The sequence below is a fragment of the Schistocerca piceifrons genome, chromosome 4 (genome assembly GCF_021461385.2).
Source record: "Schistocerca piceifrons isolate TAMUIC-IGC-003096 chromosome 4, iqSchPice1.1, whole genome shotgun sequence".
Lineage (NCBI taxonomy): Eukaryota > Metazoa > Arthropoda > Insecta > Orthoptera > Acrididae > Schistocerca > Schistocerca piceifrons.
The window spans coordinates 101,316,568-101,337,943 of NC_060141.1; positions in this window are offsets into that span (position 1 = coordinate 101,316,568).

Sequence of the window (21,376 nt, forward strand, 5' to 3'; positions counted from 1 at the left end):
CTCGCTTGGTGTAAGAAACGTAAACATTTAACGATTGAACAAAGGAAGATCACTGTGTCGAGTGACGAATCACGGTACAGAATATGGCGATCCGATGGCAGGTTGTGGATATGGCGAATGCCCGGTGAACGTCATCTGCCAGTGTGTGTAGTGCCAACAGTAAAATTCGGAGGCGGTGGTCTTAGGGTGTGGTCGTGTTATTCATGGAGGGGGCTTGCACCCGTTGTTGTTTTGCGTGGCACTATCACAGCACAGGCCTACATCGATGTATTAAGCACCTTCCTGCTTCCCACTGTTGAGGAGCAATTAGGGGATGGCGATTGCATCTTTCAACACGATCGAAAAAATGGCTCTGAGCACTATGCGACTTAACTTCTGAGGTCATCAGTCGGCTAGAACTTAGAACTAATTAAACCTAACTAACCTAAGGACATCACACACTTCCATGCCCGAGGCAGGATTCGAACCTGCGACCGTAGCGGTCTCTCGGCTCCAGACTGTAGCGCCTAGAACCGCACGGCCACTCCGGCCGACTCAACATGATCGAGCACTTGTTCATAATGCATGATCTGTGGCGGAGTGGTTACACGACAATAATGTCCTTGTAATGGACTGGCCTGCACAGAGTCCTAACCTGAATCCTACAGAACACTTTTGGGTTGTTTTGGAACGCCGACTTCGTGCCAGGCCTCACCGACCGGCTTCGATACCTCTCCTTATGGCAGCACTCCGTGACGAAGAAACCTTCCAACACCTGATTGGATGTATGCCAGTGAATGTGGAAGCTGTCATCAAGGCTAAGAGTGGGCCAACACCATACTGAATTCCAGCATTACCAATGGAAGGCACCACGAACTTGTAAGTAATTTTCAGCCAGGTGTTCCGATTGCTTTGAGCACGTAGTGTACATTACTTTGATACTTAAAAAAACTAAGCGTATTTCACTAGCCTATGACGCAAAGTGCATCTCTTGAATAATAACCGTTTGGCTGCTTTTGTGGCTAATTTATTTATACAATTCTGTGGCAGTCAGCGCGAGGACTATCTGTAGTATTATGAACGCTGAATGAATATCAGTTGCCAAGACTGCTAAAGTAATTTACACATGTAGATACGTGTTTTCGGCAATTCTCTGTTGCCATCTTTGGCTCTAGGGTTACATCATTACACAATCTTCTCCTTCAGTACAGTAAGTAGTGTTACGCAATGCATGTCCATGCTAGTATCGTGAGATATAGCAGAAGTCGGCATGACAGTTTTAAAGTAACAGCTACGTACACATGTTATTGCACCGATTACAATTGCACACATTCATCACTTGTAATCGGCGGAATAAGGAACATACGAGAAAACATACAGGTGTCATCAATTATGAGCTTTGTTATTAGAGTTCGGACGACAACTTTTATGCAGATAGTAACCAAATTGTGTGAGGTGTGTAAAACTGAGCTTTGATAAATATTTTTTATATAAATGTTCTGTATTGTCATGATGGGATATAAATTCTATTATCTTGTCAAATTCAAGTGACATTGCCGGCCGAAGTGGCCGTGCGGTTAAAGGCGCTGCAGCCTGGAACCGCAAGACCGCTACGGTCGCAGGTTCGAATCCTGCCTCGGGCATGGATGTTTGTGATGTCCTTAGGTTAGTTAGGTTTAACAAGTTCTAAGTTCTAGGGGACTAATGACCTCAGCAGTTGAGTCCCATAGTGCTCAGAGCCATTTGAACCATTTTTTCAAGTGACATTGGAATAATTTTACTAGTGGGCTACTAACTGTTGTGGAGACCACAGAAAATTGCCAGTAATGCGTTCTTCACAGGTCGTCGTTCTGGTAGTGTCTAGCGACAAAGCACGGTCCAGAATACCGAAAGCTCTCGGCGTCGAATCCCGCTCGGATCACAGATTTTTTCAGTATGTGTTTTAACCTGCCCTTCACATCCGAATCAAGTGAGGAGTCTCCAGAGACGACTGGTGGTTCGAGTTCAACGTTAAACTATTCGTATGCTTACTATTGGTACAGGTTAGGGACAATCAAGTAGCTAATGTTGTGTTGAATTGGAAGACTTGCACCAAGCCGTTGAACAACATGTCACTGCTATTATTATTATTAATGTTTTGTTGTTGTGGAACTCCAAGGTTACTGAGCTTCAGGTCAGGCCAGTAATTCTGAAGTGACGAGCTATTCATCACTTGTGGTATTAAACCGTCTCTCAAACAATGAAACAACTGCTATTTGTAGCGTATATAGACAAACATCTGCGATTAACTACTTCGTCAAAAATAGACAAGAATACAAAAATGGCGGAAGCTCCATCGGATTTTTAAAATGTTTGCAACTAATTGTAACACTTATATCGATTAGGAGCAGGTTTATTTTAAGCAACTGTGTATCTGAAATTTATGAAGTGTGCATTCTGTGGTGTTTGAAGTCGTTGATGTATGGCAAAAAAATTGGAGTTATGTAATGTGTACATGAAAAAAAAACAAAAGAATATGTTGAAATTTTAAATTATTATAATATGAACATGATTATGAAAGAAGTATGTTTGTTAAAAGCTGGTTCATGCTTAGGGCACTTGCATTTGAAATATGTAAACACTGTAGGGAAGTCCCTCCGCAACCAAAGTGGCGTGGCCCGATGTAAAAGGTGAGTTTGGTGGTCGAAATGAGCGGCTCTTTTGTGTGAACGGCATGCAGTGTGTGGCTAGCCTTAGCAGAGTACACTTTGACGGTGCTAAGAGAGGCAGTTGGAAGCTGCATTAGAAGGGATTTGCCTCGGATGTGGATCTGGCTATTTTATATTCACAGAATAATGTAATGACTGTAATATGTTGAACATCCGACCCCAACAAGAGATTTTATGGAGCATTCGCACATCAAGGGCAGTGAGTACAGTTAGCCGCCATTTCGCTTGTCGCTAATCTTCGCCACTGCTTCACAGACTTCATACAATCAGTTACATAATGAATATTGGCATGGACCAGTTAATTTGTGTGCTCTTTCAATAATAATCACATAAAACGTCAATTCGTGTTCGAAACCATAACTTCAATCCTGATCACGAACCTACGCAGGGTCCTTACGTAAGTGGTACTAAAATCGAGTATCCTGATTTAAATGAACGATTCTGGCATTTATGTGTTTAAAAGTGATTTTTTGTCGAAAGTATAAGGAGTACTAAATGTTAAAATAAGAGTAAAATTTGGATGCTTTATTTATGGACTACTCCAAGTGAAATTGTTATTGGTAGGATACTTAAGTTAAAAAATTTAAAGATCAATTATTTGGAAAGTGAAAACGTTAATTATTTGAAAGCTAAAACCATAAAAGTGAAGTTGGACAGGCTTTTGGTAAAGTATCCTTAGTTTACTACAAAATATAGTTTTGTAGGATTACAATGCAAGATTGTGTAAATATTATTGCCAAGGATACCTGCTTTACAGATGATTAAAAGTACAAGTGTGGTGTCACCGCCAGACACCACACTTGCTAGGTGGTAGCCTTTAAATCGGCCGCGGTCCAGTAGTATACGTCGGACCCGCGTGTCGCCACTATCAGTGATTGCAGACCGAGCGCCGCCATACGGCAGGTCTAGAGAGACTTCCTAGCACTCGCCCCAGTTGTACAGCTGACTTTCCTAGCGATGGTTCACTGACAAATTACGCTCTCATTTGCTGAGACGATAGTTAGCATAGCCTTCAGCTACGTCATTTGCTACGACCTAGCAAGGCGCCATTATCATTTGCTATTTATCTTGTGATGCATGTTCCGTCAGACCGATGTTCACCAATTATGGATTAAAGTTAAGTATTCCAGAAGCTACGTACTTTTTTACTAGACTGAACTCCTTTAACTGTTCCAGACCTCACGCCAGCCTGCGTGAGCTTAAACGCGTGCCTTTCGGCTATCTCATAGTGGCTTGGCTGTCTTGCCAAGTCACAACAACAAGTATTTATAAATCTTTAATGGAAAGATCTGCGGTAGTAATATTGGAAGCGAAGTTATGCACATTTTCAAAGGTAGTGTAGTTTTGGTACCTATCACGAATGGTTCCTTTTAAAGTTAATTAAGCCGAGTGTTGTATTTTATTACCATACAAAGTAATTTAAGTGAATGATTAGCTTTTAGAGATAGTTTTTACTTTTGCAATAATCAAAGAACCTTGGTTAGTGAAACTATACCAGTTTATGGGTCCCCATCATTTTGTCCTCCTATTAAGAAAAAATTAACTGTTACCGTTATGAAGGAAAACTGTTATATGCAGAGGACCTTAAGCAGTGTATTCAAGATGTTATTCATCTTTATTTGTGTTATTCATGTGAGTCAAGATAGAAGCCCTTCATGTCCAAACTTAGTTCTGCCCTTCATGCATTAGTATGAGCTTGGTGTACTTTTGGTCCCCATAATTTACTGGTGTGTGTGTTATTGCTAACTGCTGCTACACACAGTACAGAGTGCAAATGTAACTTCAATAACTAATATTCAATCTTCTCAAACACATATTTCGAAGCTAATGTGCATAATTAGGCTGGCGACCGTTCATTTTTTTTCATTCACTTATAATTTTACCACTTCAGTCAACTCCCAAGGTTAAGGTCCATTTAGTTTTACTGTCAACTTCACAAAATTCACAGTTATAGTCCTATACCCTGTTCCATAAGACACACGCATGACAGAAACTTGAAATCCTGTCAGAGGGTAACATTAGTATATTTCACGGCACCTTAGTGTTATACGCACACTATGTGATCAAAAGTATCCGGACACTTGGTTGAAAATGACTAACAAGTTCGTGGCGCTCTCCATCGGTAATGCTGTAATTCAATATGGTGTTGGCCCACCATTAGCGTTGATGACAGTTTCCACTCTCGCAGGCATACGTTATATCTGGTGCTGGAAGGTTTCTTGGGGAATGGCAGCCCATTCTTCACGGAGTGTTGCACTGAGGAGAGGTATCGATGTCGGTCGGTGAGGCCTGGCACGAAGTTGGCGTTCCAAAACATCCCAAAGGTGTTCTATAGGATTCAGGTCAGGACTCTGTGCAGGCCAGTCCATTAAAGCGATGTTCTTGTCGTATAACGACTCGTCCAGAGGCTGTGCATTAGGGACAGGTGTTCGATCGTGTTAAAAACGCAATCGCCATCCCCGAGTTGCTCTTGAACAGTGGGAAGCAAGAAGGTGCTTAAAACCTCAATGTAGGCCTGTTCTGCGATAGTGCCACGGAAAACAACAAGGGGTGGAAGTCCCTCCATGAAATACATGACCACATCGTAACACCATCGCCTCCGAATTTTACTGTTGGCACTACACACGCTGACAAATGACGTTCACCGGGCATTCGCCATATCCACAACCTGCCGTCGAATCGCCACATTGAGTATCGTGATTCGTCACTTCAAACAACGTTTTCCACTGTTCAAACGTCCAATGTTTACCTTCCTTACACCAAGCGTGGCATCGTTTGTCATTTACCGGCATGATGTGTGGCTTATGAGCAGCCGCTCGACCAAGCAATCCAAGTTCTCTTACCTCCCGCCTGTCATAGTGCTTGCAGTGGATCTTGATGACGTTTGGAATATCTGTGTGATGTTATTAAACATTACGGCCCTCTTCAACTGTCGGCGGTCTCTGTCAGTCAACAGACGAGATCGGCCTGTACGCCTTTGTACTGTACGTGTCCCTTCACGTTTCCACTTCACTGTCACATCGGAAAAAATGGACCTAGGTATGTTTAGGAGTGTGGAAGTGATACACGTTCGAAGTTCCGTGGAGCGCCCCATTCTGCTCTCTCACGATGTCTAATGACTACGCAGGCCGCTGATTTGGAGTACCTGGCAGCAGGTGGCAGCACAGTGCACCTAATATGAAAAACGTATGTTTTGGGGTGTGTGTAGATACTTTTGATCAAATAGTGTATTTTTTCCCGTGACCGAACTAGATGTTCAGTTATTTTGGAATAGTGTTATATAATCAAGTATCAATACTGATAATCAGTTAAGGACCACTGTGGATCATGAGGACAAGACAATATTAATTACCCCACACATGGAGGCATTTAAACATTCTTCCCACGCTCTAAGCGTGTATGGAATGTGTAAAAGCCCTAACAACAGGCAGAGTTGGGGTGTACTCTTTGCCATTCATTGCACAGTGGTTCGTACAGAGTTTATGTAGATTTAGATGTAGAACTTAGTACAAAGAGCTGTAAACTAGACAATAAAATCGGCTAGAACAAGACCCCAATAATACACTAATTTAATAATAGACTAATTTATTAATGATAAAATTGGCTGTAGTAAGACTAAAATAATGTAGATAAAAAAAATCGTACCAATGAACAGTAGAGTCATAGACCCAGAGAGTGAGCTTCTATACTGATATCAATTGAACACAGTTAGTCGATGGACAAGAAAACAACAGTAGAATACCAATGAACTGGATGCACTTGTGCCAAATGAAATATAGTTCACGAAACTAAGCTTCCGATGTCTGTGAACAAGTGCTTCTAATGAGTGGGCATAAACGGTTCTCATCTACAACGGTTTCACAGGCAATTTCAGCGAAAAAAGGGAAAAAAGGTAGGGTTTCTCAGTGAGTAAAGGAGAGATGCATATCGGGCTGGAAAGCAAATAAACCAAACCAAATCAGAGAACAGATTCTAGTGGAAGATGTAATTATGACCCCACTTATGATGAAAAGGGTAGGACATTATAAATTACACAAATCTAACGGCTGTCAAATCCAGCTAATATCTAGGAACTGCAATTACGAACAACTTAAATTGGAGCCACCACGTAGATAATGTTGTGTGTAAGGCAAACCAAAGACTGCATTTTATTGGAAGAAGGCTTAGGAGCTGCAGTAGGTCTACTAACTACACTGCCAACACTACACTTGTCTGTCCACTGCTAGAGTACCGCTGTTCAGTATGGGATCCTTCACAAATGGGAAAGACGGACGGCGTCGAAACAGAAGGGCACCTCGATTTGTATTATCGGGAAATGAGGGAGACAGTACCACCGATATGATACACGATTTGGGGTAGAATCATGGCGAGAGCTTTCCACGAAACTTCAATCTCCAACTTTCTCCTGTCAAGTGCGAAAATATTTTTCTGACGTCCACCTAGATAGGAGGAAATTACCACTGTAATAAAATAATAGATATGGGGGCACACATGGAGAAAATGATGTGTTTGTTTTACTGTCGCGCTGTTAGATACTGGAATGGTAGAGAAACAGTGTAAAAGTGGTTCGATGAACACAGGGCCAGGAACTGAAGTGTGAACTGGAGAGTTGTCCTGTAGACGTAGTTGTAGATGAATGGATGGCAGATGAATCAATAATATCCTTGATCAAAATTTCTCTAACTTCCAGTCGAGTTAAGTGGTTAAACATCCATGAGCTTTCGGCCGACTACTACTTAGTGTGCTAGTGCCTATGACCCCACCAATGCCCACTCCAACCCGATATTATGTAATATCTTCGTTGCATGTCCACCTCAACTGTCCAACCTAATGTCAGACAATCTCTGCATGCTGTCGAACAGCTGTCCACAGAGCATGGAAAAGTGTCTTCCCCTGTTATATCATGAGAAATCAGCAGTAGCAGAATATGTTCTGGAAAACACACACTAAACTGCATATAATGAGATGTCTGTTATTAAAAGAACAAACGATCCCTGGAATAGCGTTATAAAAGACATGAAATGCATTCGCAGTTGCGAGTATGGGTAACCATTAGCTACATAATGGAATGACGGCAATGTAAATTTGTGCCGATACGGGACACGAACGTGGATTTCCCGCTTAGCGAGAGCAGTCGCTTTACAACTAGGCTATCCGAGCACACTTCGTGACCAGATCCAAATTCCCATATGTCGTGAGCCATTCTCATGGTTGTCCATATTCTCAACTAAGAATACATATCAAGTCTTTCATAAGAGCTGTAGTCGCTGTATTGCATCATAAAAGAAGTGATCCAGATAAAAATTTCAGACAACATTCTCAATAAAACGAGAAGTTTGAAAATAAATACAGCTTGTTACCCGGCCGTCAGAAGTCTGAAGCTGGTGGAGTGGGCCTGCATCGAACACGTTACCTAACGTGATATTGGACTGGTCGGTAGTGGCGTTACAGACTGTAGGGCAGCTACATAAGAGCGGCAGCAGCATTCACACAACCGTTAGCACTTGACAACAGCCAAGGAACATTAAGATATTTAAGCACTTGACGCCGCTGAAAGCCTGAGAAAATTTTGTCAGTTTATAAAGTTAGGCGCCGGCCGGAGTGGCCGTGCGGTTCTAGGCGCTACGGTCGCAGGTTCGAATCCGGCCTCGGGAATGGATGTGTGTGATGTCCTTAGGTTAGTTAGGTTTAATTAGTTCTAAATTCTAGGCGACTGATGACCTCAGAAGTTAAGTCGCATAGTGCTCAGAGCCATTTGAACCAGTTAGGCAACCTTGCGTTGGCACAAAAGAAAGTTCTTATTTGGAATCCGAAAGGCAAGAGTGAAACGTTGGAGTATGAAGATGGGTGGACGACATTAGAAAACATACAGAGCCATGTGAGTGCGTCTGTCTGATGCAAGTAATGTGTACGAAGCCTTTACCCAAAAATTGTAGTTGTTACTATTGTTGTTAATCATGATGATGATAATGACAATGATGATGATCATACATTATGTCAATTATATTTCCTGGTTTCCTTTGTTTCTGCAATTTATCTACCATTTGCTATTCAGTAACAACGCAGTTATCAACACTTACGATACATCTACAGTCTTTGACGTTACCTTTTGGAACCTGTTTTGCCTTTCAGAGCACTGAAGATGATGTAGAACCAGTGTCATGTGAAAGAAACAGCGTTTGTAGATTTCGTAGGCTGGCAATGCAAGAGTAGGCCAGTGAACACTACCGATCGTCTTCAACGACGGCAACGCTATTTAATATCATCCAGAATCGGTCAAAATGAAGCGAAGAAGCGTCCAATGTCTTCAGTCCATATTAACGTAGGAACTCATTCTCTCATTCAGTGACTCAGTTGTTAACTGGTTAATTTTCTTTTCGATGTGTTGGTTGTGCGTTTTTTGTCCTTATTACAGTTAATTTTTCTGGTCTATTTCCCAACGTCCTTGTTGAATGTGCTGATCTCTTGTGATTTAAGGAATGTGTCTCTGAACTCATTTGATTTCTGTTGTCATTCTGATGTGATGAGAATTCCAAATTCTGCAGGAGTATTCAGCAATTGGTCACAAGGGCACCGTGTTAGTGATTCCGTCTATAGACGTGTTCATGTATTTTCCCAGAAATATTTAAAAAATCCGAAGTCTTTGTTGTGTACTTCTTTTGCAAACACAGTTGAAAAAAGAGAACAGTTGTTTAATACTCATTGCCAACTAACACGACTATTTATTTAGTACTTAATTATACTTATTTTTATAGCTACACATTACTGTGACCGACTGGATCACGCATGGAATTACGTATACAAAAAGCTCTTGATTTCAAAAGTAAACACAGAAGCAGCAGAAGACAATGAGCTGTTTGATGTGGCAAGCCTGTATACTTCTCACTCTAAATGTTCTAAGAGCAGTTACTACACACGGTCGATCGGATACAAATAAACATTCTGATTACGCAAGTCTGACAGAGTGATGACGCGGTATCTGTCCGCTGGAAGCAGAAACAGACTCGCTCTGAACATAACGTGGAACCGCCGTGCTTGTCCCTTGTGGCCTTACTTCGTAACCGCTGAGTGGTAACTGCGCCTCCCAACTCCTTGGAGATGTTGCCCGCGTCATCTTTGCAGTGATCGACGCTGGTGTGACGTCATTGATGATCGACCACACCGCGATCTTCCTAACCGCACTCTTCACGTGTCCATCACATTTCACACCGAATGTATTTCCTATATTCTATGGACCTTCCTGATGTGATGTGGCTTCAGTACTTTAATGTGCAACCACAGAGAATGGGCGTCTGTGGAAATGTGATGTGATTCCTTAAGTGGGACAGCAGCATTTTTAGTAGTTGCATCAGAAACCATATGGACGATAGACTGATATGGCCTTGTAACTTTAGTCAATATGGCCTTGCTGTGCCGGTATTTAGAATGGCAAAAGCAAACGTTCGTTAGCTTCCCGAGTGAATTAATCTCTTCCGTATGGTAAAATTGTGATAGCATAGTGTTGAGTAAAATATTCCAATGGTAAAACAGTCACCCATTTGGACCTCTGCGCAGGCACTACTCAAAAGGACGTCGCCACTACGGAAAAGGGAACTGTCATTCTGCATGTCAAAGCGTGGAATGTTAGATGCCTTAATCGAGTGGGGGGCGGGGGGGGAGGAGTTAGAGAATTTAAATTGGAATGTTCATAGGGTGAAGTTGCATATAGTGAAAATCAGTGAAGTGCTATGTGAGGAAGACAACAGTCTCTGGTGAGTAGAGGTAATCCAGGAGTAAATCTAATAATAAGAAAATGACGAAGTCCTATACTCCTTCACAGAGCGTAGGGGAACGACGCGAGAGACACGCGCCCCCGTACTAGGGAAGGTACTAGTAGAGGTGGATGGCCATTGCCTTTCTTCGACCTTAATCGGGATGAATGATGATGATGAAGACAGCACAACAACACCCAGTCATCTCGAGGCAGGTGAAAATCTCTGACAGCGCTGGAAATCGAACCCAGGACCCTGTGCTCGTGAAGTGAGAACGCTACCGTGAGACCAGGAGCTGCGGTCAATAAGAAAATAGCAGTATGTTAAGTTACCACGAACGGCGTAGCGAATCGTAGCAACATCCAGCAAAGTAATACTAGTTTATATGGTAATTTGCTGCACAACCGGTGAATAGATTGAAAAACTGGTTGTCGAGATAAAAGGAACTATTCAAAGTAAGGGTAAAATTTAATTCTTGAAGGGATACTGGAAGCCGATAGTAGGAAAAGGCAGGCAAGGAAGAACACTGGGAGAATATGGAATGGGAGAAATGTATGATAGAGGAAGCCACCTGGTAAAAATTTTGCACAGTGTACAGTTTAATCATTGCTTATATCTGGTTTAAGGTCAGGGGAAAAAGTTGTATACCTGAGAGAGACCTGAAGACACTGGAAAGTTTGAGATCGATAATTTATGTTAGGACAGGGGTGCTGAAACCAGATTTTAAACTGTTCTGCAGGGTGGACCGAAAGTTGCGAAAAGTCATATGGTGAGAATATATTGTTATTTACCATTAGTTTCCATTGACATTTCACAGACGTAAAAGATCAGGATTGGTCAATCTCTCGTCCTTCCTCCGTCAGAACCTGAGACAAAAGAAAGAGGCAAATGTGGAATCTGACCATAATCCTTTAGTTACCAATTGTACATTAGAACTAAACGAAATGCAAAAAGGCAGGAAATTAAGGAGGTAAGTACATTACTAGGAGAAGAATTTGACAAAGCATTGAAAATCCTAAACAACGCCACAGAGCAGACAATATCCCCTCAGAATTATTGAGATTATTTGGAGAGCCAGCCACGACAAAACTGAACCAGATGGTATATGAGATATGTCAGGCAGACAAAATACTTTCATACTTTGAAATACGAGGAAATGGGGTACTGACAAGGTGCGAATATTGACGAACTGTCAGTCTAATAAACCAGGGTTCTAAAATGCTGACATGAAACTCTTACAGAAGAATGAAAAAGCTGGTAGAAGTCGACCTCGGGGATGATCAGTTTGGGTTCCAGACAGACTTAGGAATATGCGATGCAATACTAATTGCAAGACAATGTAGATCCTGGTGAATTTTTATATCAAGTTGATATCAAATTAATTGACTAATGAATTAAATTGATCAACTAGTCCCCTCTTCCCCTCTCCACCCCCTGAGAAATCCCTCCTTCTTCCTGGGATGCCACCCTCCCATCTCTCCTCCTCTCTCTTACCCTTCCCCTATTGGTGGGAAGTTCAAATTTTGATGGTAAATTCAAATGTCAGTTACATTGCGGAGGATATAATAATAATAATAATAATAATAATAACAATAACAGGAATTGATAGTAAATTCAAATTTTGTTGGGAAATTCAAACCGCATATGTGTGTGTTCTATAATACCGCCTCTGGAGTGTGCTCTGGGAAAAGCTCAGTCGCTCATTGGCCTCAGTGGGGTGCACAATGTTTTAAATTGATGAAATACTGGTGTCGGACAGAGAGGACATTATTACCTATATTATCTGTAAGATACAGCTGAGATCACCATCCATAGCCTCCTGTATGACGGCTGGAAAGAAATGATAATGAAGGAACGTAAGAAGAATACTTCTCGTCAAATAGTGGTCACGCAGTGAAATGGCTTGAAGATGTATTTTGCAACTGATACAGATGGTTGGTTATGCTGGAACTGTCTATTTTTTAAAATTACGAGTCAGTCTGCCTCTTCCACAGCGCAAGAAGCGAATGGATCCTCCTCCACAGCCCCAGACCGACTGACTTAGTTTACAATGCCACCACGAGAGAGTGAGAAACGCAATCTGACAACACTACATCAAGTCACGTGATCGTAATTTTGGAATGTAAGGCTCACCGGTCTCCACTGCACTCAGTCAGCGGAAGGACAATGAAACGTCAACAACAGCGACAGAGATCGTTCAGCGCCACCCAGCCAGATAGGAAGAAGTGGAAGAGGAAGTATTCTTTGCTTCATAATAATGTTATTACATGTTTGTTACATCTGTATCTGTAGTTTCTGTAGTTCACAAGAGCCCATCTTGTTGGTACCTGTAGCAGTGGTGGTGACCTTCACCTTCTCAGAACCTGCAGCAGTGACCTCCAGTAGTTGAACAGGTCAATTTGTTGAAACAGGACAAGTGTTTGCTATTGTTCATGCCACTCGTTGATTTGTGTGATGAAAACACACCACACCAGGAGCAGACCATGGATATACCTGCCCACACTGGTGGTCTCAAACAGCATGCTGCAGGTTTGTAGTAGACTCTGACATATGCAACATCCAGTGAAGAGCAAAATGTTCCAGTGGTACAGCTAGGATGGAGAGTGGATGTAGAGGATGAAAAGATACCCATTGCCCCCAGTTCACTTCTACTTGTAATTTAACTGCTAGTGGGTCAAAGCGTCTGAATATAGGCAGTGAAACATATAGTGGAGATTGAGAATGTGATGAAGGGTGCTAAAGCAGTTTACTCAGTCAGAATGGAGGATGTATGTCATGCAGTGCCACATATCATTGCTCAGATGACCACATAATATAATGAATCTCATTCGGCTCCAGATATTTACTAGCTGCTCTGACAATTTCTGTCACATCAACGTGCGATGCCGCACCACTCAGGGTACAATATGAAGACTTATAAATTTATTTACGGCACTGTATTGTTATGAACTTATATGGACTAGGGAGTGCAAGGTTTCTTGTGTCACAGAGACTGGATCACTGGCCACAGTGTATTCAAGCTGTATGCAACGATGTTGTGAACTATCTTCATGTATGCAGCATACATGTGAACGATCTAGAACAGTGCTTCAGTTCCCGTATCAAAGTAGTGCCAAAGTCAGCTACTATTGCCCCAATGGGCGTGGAGACCTTCCGTGACAGATTTATGGGTGGAATACCTGAGTTTTGTAATGCCCTTATCTGTTTGAAGGATATATGAAAAGAATTCAGTGCATACAAGAAAGTTATTCGGAAAATACCGAACTGATGTGAGAAAAAAGAGCAAGTGGATTTTACTGATGTACTGCGTCCTATGTACCAAAGTTGATGTGTATATAAAAAATAATAAGCTTTTAAAAAGTTTTGCATCACCCTGGTTCCCAGAACTCCTGAAGATAGACGTTGACTGTGGATATTGTATCACAGACATAGTCCCTTTATCTATTCAGAGATGTTATTAAACCCGCCCAAAAATGTAAACAATCACGCATGAGCAGTGCCTATTAGACGGAGGGGGTCCGACAGCTGGTCAATTCCAGTTATTCCACCAGGGAAGAGGTACATGGCTCGTGTTGTCTGTAGTTCAACCAAGCCTAGACGGTCAATACCGCGGTTCGAGCACGTCCGTATTGCTACAGTGTGCCAGGAGGGGCTCTCAACAAGGGAAGTGTACAGGCATCTCATAGTGAACCAAAGCGATGTTGTTTGGACATGGAGGAGATAAAGAGCGACAGCAACTGTCTATGACATGCCTCGCTGAGGCTGCCCAAGGGCTACTGCTGCAGTGGATGACCGCTGCCTACGGGTTATGGTTCGGAGGAACCCTGAAAGCAATGCCACCATGTTGAATAACGCTTTTCGTGCAGCCACAGAACGTCGTGTTACGACCAAAACTGCACACAAGAGGCTGCATGATGCGCAACTTCACTCCCGTCGTCCATGGCGAGGTCCACGTTTACAACACCATGCAGCGTGGTACAGATGGGCCCAAGAACATGCCGAAGGTACAGCTCAGGATTGGCATCACGTTCTCTTCACCGATAAGTGTCGCGTATGCTTTCTACCACGTTATCATCGGAGACGTGTTTGGAGGCAACCTGGTCAGGCTGAACACCTTAGTCATACTGTCCAGCGAGTGCAGCAAGATGGAGGTTCCCTGCTGTTTTTGGGTAGCATTATGTCGTGCCGATGTACGCCACTGGTGGTCATGGAAGGCGCCGTAATGCCTGTACGATGCGTGAATGCCCTCCTCCAACCGACAGTGCAACCATATCGGCAGCATATTGGCGAGGCATTCGCCTTCATGGACGACAATTCGCGCCCCCATCGTGCACTTCTTGTGAATGGCTTCCTTCAGGATAACGGCATCGCTCGACCAGAGTATCCAGCGTGTTCTCCAGACATGAACCCTACCAAACATGCCTGGGATGGATTGAAAAGGGATGTTTATGGACGACATGACCCACAAACCCCTCTGATGTATGTACGCCGAGTCGCCATTGAGGAGTGGGACACTCTGGACCAACAGTGCCTTGATGAACCACGACAAATATAGGCATGCATCAATGCAAGAGGACTAGCTACTGGGTATTAGAGGTACCGGTGTGTACAGCAATCTCGACTACCACCACTGGTACAACATGCAATGTGTGGTTTTCATGCGCAATAAAAAGGGCAGAAATGATGTTTATGTTGATTTCTGTTCCAATTTTCTGTACAGATTTTGGAACGCTAGGAACAGAGGTGATGCAAAACTTTTTATATATGTGTATGTCATATCAAATCTTTTGTATTTCTTACTTCATAAGCCTCTCTTTACAGTGTACTGATGTGTAGCCACTGGTGCGCATTCGGTAAAGGTTGGGTTGGATTGATTTGGGGGGAGGAGGCAAAACTGCGAGGTCATTGGTCTCATCGGATAGGGAAGGATGGGGAAGGGAGTCGGCAGTGCCCTTCCAAAGAAACCATCCCAGCATTTGCCTGAGGCGTTTTAGGGAAATCACGGAAAACCTAAATCAGGATGGCCAGATGGTGGATTGAAACATCGTACTCCCGAATGTGAGTCCAGTGTGCTAACCATTGCGCCACCTCGCTCGGTAGTCGGTAAGGGGTTGTGCTATAATGGCTACACATATTATTACAAGTGTTTTTTCTTTCTAGGAAAGTCCATTGAATGCCAATACTTGATGTTGTCGATATCATGGCAGGGTGGGTGAATAATTCCTGTCCTAAGGACTCTGTTGTAAATAACTTTCCCTGTGGTGGCATACACGACCAGAAGAAGCAGGAGATGAAGAATATGGCGTCCACTCTGAGAATATTTATGTATTTTCGAGCACGCTGTATCAACCCAAATACCAATTATTACAGGAATACAGCAAGGTGTAGAAGGTGTGACGTACACGACAATCACAGAAAAAGGAAAGTCAAAACACCATGTTCTTATTTAATGATGTTGCTGTGGACGAGCAGGATCAAATTCAAAGATATTTCTGATTTGGTTGCCATATGTATTTTACTTTAATCAGATGCATTCCAGATTCCCATACAGTTGCTGCAGGATAATACAAATCTCATTATAGCCTTTAAACGAGACAGTCTGAATTAGAAGCACATTTATCAGGCTCATGTACAATGGGTTTGTCATTCAATGAATTTATAAAGATATGTGGAGATGGCAGGAATCACACACAATACGGGTTTCACATTATTGATAAAACAAGAAAACGTTAAGACGGCAGGTACAGATGAAACTTCCAGGAGTTTCTGTATACACAGCTATGCAAAGAGGTGAGTACAGCTGTATACGTTGCACTATAGACAAATTCACACACATGTTGGGCACTCATTATAATGGGATGGGTGTACAAGATAGAACATACATTTGTACATGGATACAAAAATTCAGATTCTCTCACATAAAGTTGGAAGTGCATTCAAGGAACTAGAGATGCATTATACAGTTCTTCTGAGATTAATCAACACGTTCAGTGAGGGAGTTAATGTAACTGAAAAGAAAGTAAATGACTTAATTGTAAGAGCTGATGTTAATAAAAATGAGATGCTGAAGAAAGACCATAATATGTACCCTACATAAAATTCTGATTAGTATATAACAAGATGCTGACTAAACATGAAGTCATCCAGGCACAGATGGCTGTTTGAGAGAAATTTGCTAAGTTCGGACATTTGCAGAGGGAGCATACGCTAAGAGAAAACTTTAAGCCAGTTAATGAATCTCTCGGGCAACTCTCAGCGAAATTACTCAATGACAACGATGTCATTGCCAGTTACTTAACAATCACAGTGATGCTAGGACAGATAAAGGATTTGGTGTGAATACTGGAAGACATTACATACTGGGCATGCAGCCCATAAGCTTAACTGAAAACACAGTACAGATTGGAGATAGGCAGTTTCAAATAACGTTTGGTCTACTGTATCTGATTTGCGTAAGACCTACAGAGAGAACCGCAAATTGCTCAGTTCAAGATCTTGAGATGTATCATTAAATATTGCATTTGACTGACGTACTTAAGAAAGCAAATGGAGTACCCAAAGACCAAAGCAATGTGAAATACAAATCCATTATAAAACCTGTAACAGATGTGAAAATAGCATCAGTGATGGTACAGACATTCCACATAAAATTTCCACCAATGAGATAATAGATCGGCTACGACTGCTCATGGGGTCAGCTCTTCCTGGCGATACAGCTCATTCGAATGAGTTGTTTCAATAATTTTTGAGATTAGAGGCACAGGCATCTCTGAATAAGTGTGGAGACAGTAGTTCAAGACCTACGCAGACCAGCAGACAAAACATATGCTTGTAGACGTGTTGTAATTAAAGGTCTGGATAAATTATGTCTGGCTGATCTTGTAGATATGGGGCAATATTCAAGTGCAAATAAAGGTTTCAAAATCATTTTAATGGTTATTGATGCATATTCCAAATTTGCCTGGGCATTACCTGTGAAAAGAAAAACAGGGGGAGGAGCCGCACATGTGTTTGGACAACTGAAGCGGATGGGGATGAACCTATGTCTGGATAACTTTCAAACAGCTTTTGGTGGAGAGTTTTACAATAGATATTTCAAGAATGTGATGGAGCGTTATGGAATACGCCATTACTCAACATTCACCCACCTGATGGCAAGTATGTGGAACATTTGATCAGAACAGTGAAAGCTCAAATGTGGATGCATTTTAATCTTTGTGGTTCATATAAATGGACTAATATTCTCCCAGAAATAAGTGACCAATATAAACAAACTAAACATCACACAGTAGAAATAAGACCTACTAATGTTTATGATGACGGACTCCTAAACAGAGTTTGCAGTCGCATTAAAACTGTAGATCAATGCCACAGAAATTTAGTGTAGGCGATTCAGTATTTATTTTAAACTATAAGACTGCCTCTAAGAAATCACAGCTGCCAATCTGATCACCTGAGACTTTTGCCGTTTCCAAGGTGCAAACAAAAAGTCCTATAACTTATGTCTTAACAAACAGCAAAGGAGAGGAAATTGTTGGAAGTTTCTACATAGAAGAGTTACAGGAAAGCTCAGAACTGGATGGATTTCTCTGTGAGAAGATCATAAGACATCAAGGGAATAGAGTTCCAGTTAAATGGCTTGGTTTTCCTGCACCAAAAAAGTGGTTGACGCTATCGACGATTGCTCTAAAAGATGGTTGCAGACCACAGCCATCACAGTAGCATAACATGTGTAACAGGAGACGCAGTAAAGGGGGTGGTCGTATTCTTGACAAACTACTGGTTAATTACACATTCTGAGATATAACTACTGTGGACCTGGAACAAAGGCAATATGTGCAGGGAGGCATATATAGGTCAATATACTGCAGCATTTGCTACTGATAAAATAATGCGTATTAAAATTAAAGTGGGTTTGGTGGTGAATTTCACCCACGTTATGAAACCAGACATCGTGTGTTAAAGAAGAAGAAGAAGAAGAAGAGAGAGGAGTGGTGTTTAAAAAACTGTATCCTGGCAGCGATATAAGCGCTCTGAAGAAGAAAGGAGCGAGAAGACTGATTAAACCATCTAGGTTTCTACCAATACTCAAGACATCCAGCCTTATTCCAGCCATCGCCAGTGTCTCAGCGTCGGGTCCAAAGGCTGGCGGTGTTGCGGCTATTGCCGCGACAGTCCCAGGAGCAACTAGAGGAAGGACAAAGACATAACGACATGATGGAAGTAGCAGCCATTGAGAAAGGACTGTATTTGAAACCATACAAGAAAGGACTAGTCTCTTCATAAATAAACAGCCCCTTAGCTAGGTGCCTCCCACAACGTTATCTGAATTCCTTCTCCTTGCGTATAATTTTAAAGAAAAGTTACGAACTCAACAATGTGCGTTCCTGTTTTCCTGCTCAGAGTCGATTTTAACAGAAAACCGGAAAATTGCATTTATGGATTATCGGCTTATGTTCTGAATCGTCCGAAACTTCATAATCCTGCCCATTTGCAGATTAAAACTATGCGAGATATGTAAATGAATCTATTGTCTTCATAAATCCAACAGCAGAAGAGGTCTCTCATACTCTGCATACCAACGACCCGAACTAATTTATCCAAACATTTTGAGCAACTCCAGTTGCCAGTTAGCCACAAGAAGGACCAAGGATGAAGATCAGCGAGAGATGGGAAGAGGAAATGTGCAGAAAGGGGGGAGGAACGGATGGGGATAAGAGGGGAGAGGAAGCTGAATTGAGAGGGGGAGGAAGAAGAAAGGGGTGAAGAGGAGATGGATAAACAGAGAGGTCGGAGGGATGTATATCTGGTTCCCATACATATTTAGCAATTGCAAAGCATTGCCAGGTTCGCTAGTGTAAGTATATAGTCCTCTTGCATTACTGTTTATGTGGTATGTATGCGACAAAAACGTCGTAGTTCCACAATTTTGATGTACTGGAAGTTTCGAATAAGGTATGTGGTTCTACATTTCAGAGAAAAATAAACTAGTATCAAGTTGTCAGCAAAGTTCCTTGTATGCTGACGTCACAAAGATCATGGGATAGCGATATGCTCATGTACAGTGGTGGTAGCATCTCTGGCACAAGGTGAAAAGGCAGCGTATTGGCGGAGTTGTCATTTGTTTGCAGGTGATTCGTGTGAAAAGGTTTCGGAAGTGATTGTGGCCACACGACGTGAATTAACAGAATTTGAACGTGGGACGGTAGATGGAGATAGACGCATGTGACACTCTACTTTGAAAATCATTAGAGAACTCAATATTTCGAGATCCACAATGTCTACATCGCCGAGAATACCAAAGTTCACCGAGCGAGGTGGCTCAGTGGTTAGACACTGGACTCGCATTCGGGAGGACGACGGTTCAATCCCGCGTCCGGCCATCCTGATTTAGGTTTTCCGTGATTTCCCTAACTCGCTCCAGGCAAATGCCGGGATGGTTCCTTTCAAAGGGCACGGCCGACTTCCTTCCCCATCCTTCCCTAATCTGATGAGACCGATGACCTCGCTGTCTGGTCTCCTTCCCCCAACAAACTAACCAACCAACCAACCAAAGTTCAGGCATTATCTCTCACTATTGGCTTCTGCCTCGGGTTCTTCGGCCGCCGTTCGTCTGATAATTTTACCGACGTTTCGCCAGTACGAGTGGCTGGCGTTGTCAAAGCTTCACCCGCAATTGCCGGTCAGCACCAGCTTTGACAAAGCCAGGCATACGTGCTGGCGAAACGTTGGTAAAATCATCAGACGAACGTCGGCCGAAGAACCTGAGACAGAGGCCAATAGCCAGTTTGTCAACAAGTGGCCACGAAAGCCTTAACAATTTTGTATTAACTCTCACGACGGACAACGCAGTGACTGATGGGCTTCAATTAACGACCGCGATTTTGCGTATGATTTTCAGTGCTAACAGGCAAGCAACACAGCATGAAAAAGCAGTATAAATCAATGTGGGACGTACGACGAACGTATCCGTTGGAACAGTGCCCCGAAATATGGCATTAATGGGCTATGACAGCAGACGACTGACACGAATGCCTTTTACTAACAGCACGACATTGCCTGCAGCCCCTCTCCTGGGCTCATGATCTTATTGAAAACAGTGGCCTGGTCAGATGAGTCCCGATTTCAGCTGGTAAGAGCGGATGCTAGGGTTCCAGTGTGGCGCAGACTCCATGAATCCAGGGACCCAAGTTGTCAACAAGGCAGTGTGCAGGCTGGTGGTGGTTCCATAACGGTGTGGACTGCGTTTGCATGGGGTGGACTGGGTCCTCTGGTCTGACTGAACCGATCATTGACTGGAAGTGCTTATGTTCGGCTACTTCTAGACTGTCTGCTGCCATTCATGGACTTCACGTTCCCGAACACCAATGGAATTTGTGTGGATGAACAATGCTTCACGATTGTACGCGATTGGTTTGAAGAACATTCTGGACAATTCGAGCGAATTATTTGGCCACCCAGATCGCCTAACGTGAATCCCATCGAACATTCATGGGATATAATCGAGCGCTAGCAACACTTGTGCAATTACGGACGGGCACAGAGCAGGATGGCTCAGTATTTCTTCAGTGGATTTCCAACGACTGTTGAGTTGCAGCACTACCCAAGGTAAAAGGACGTCTTATACGCTATTAGGAGGTATCACATGACGTTTTTTCACATCAGTGTACAATATAGTACCAAAAGTTTGATGAGTGGTTAAATTAATAGCGATCAGAGGTAGCGTGAAAAATGAGAGAGAGCTATATTGCTAGGAAGCATAAGCGTATTCTAGAACGGTAATCACTGCGCATGTAAAGGAGTATCGTGATGTTCCCCAGCTTGAAACGGACGTAACTGCACGACCGAAAAGCGGTTTGACATAGCGTCTGTTATGTGACGGGTTGCAGAACACGCTTCTTTGCCTCGGACGTTTTCAAGTCTGCGCCTCCAACTCTT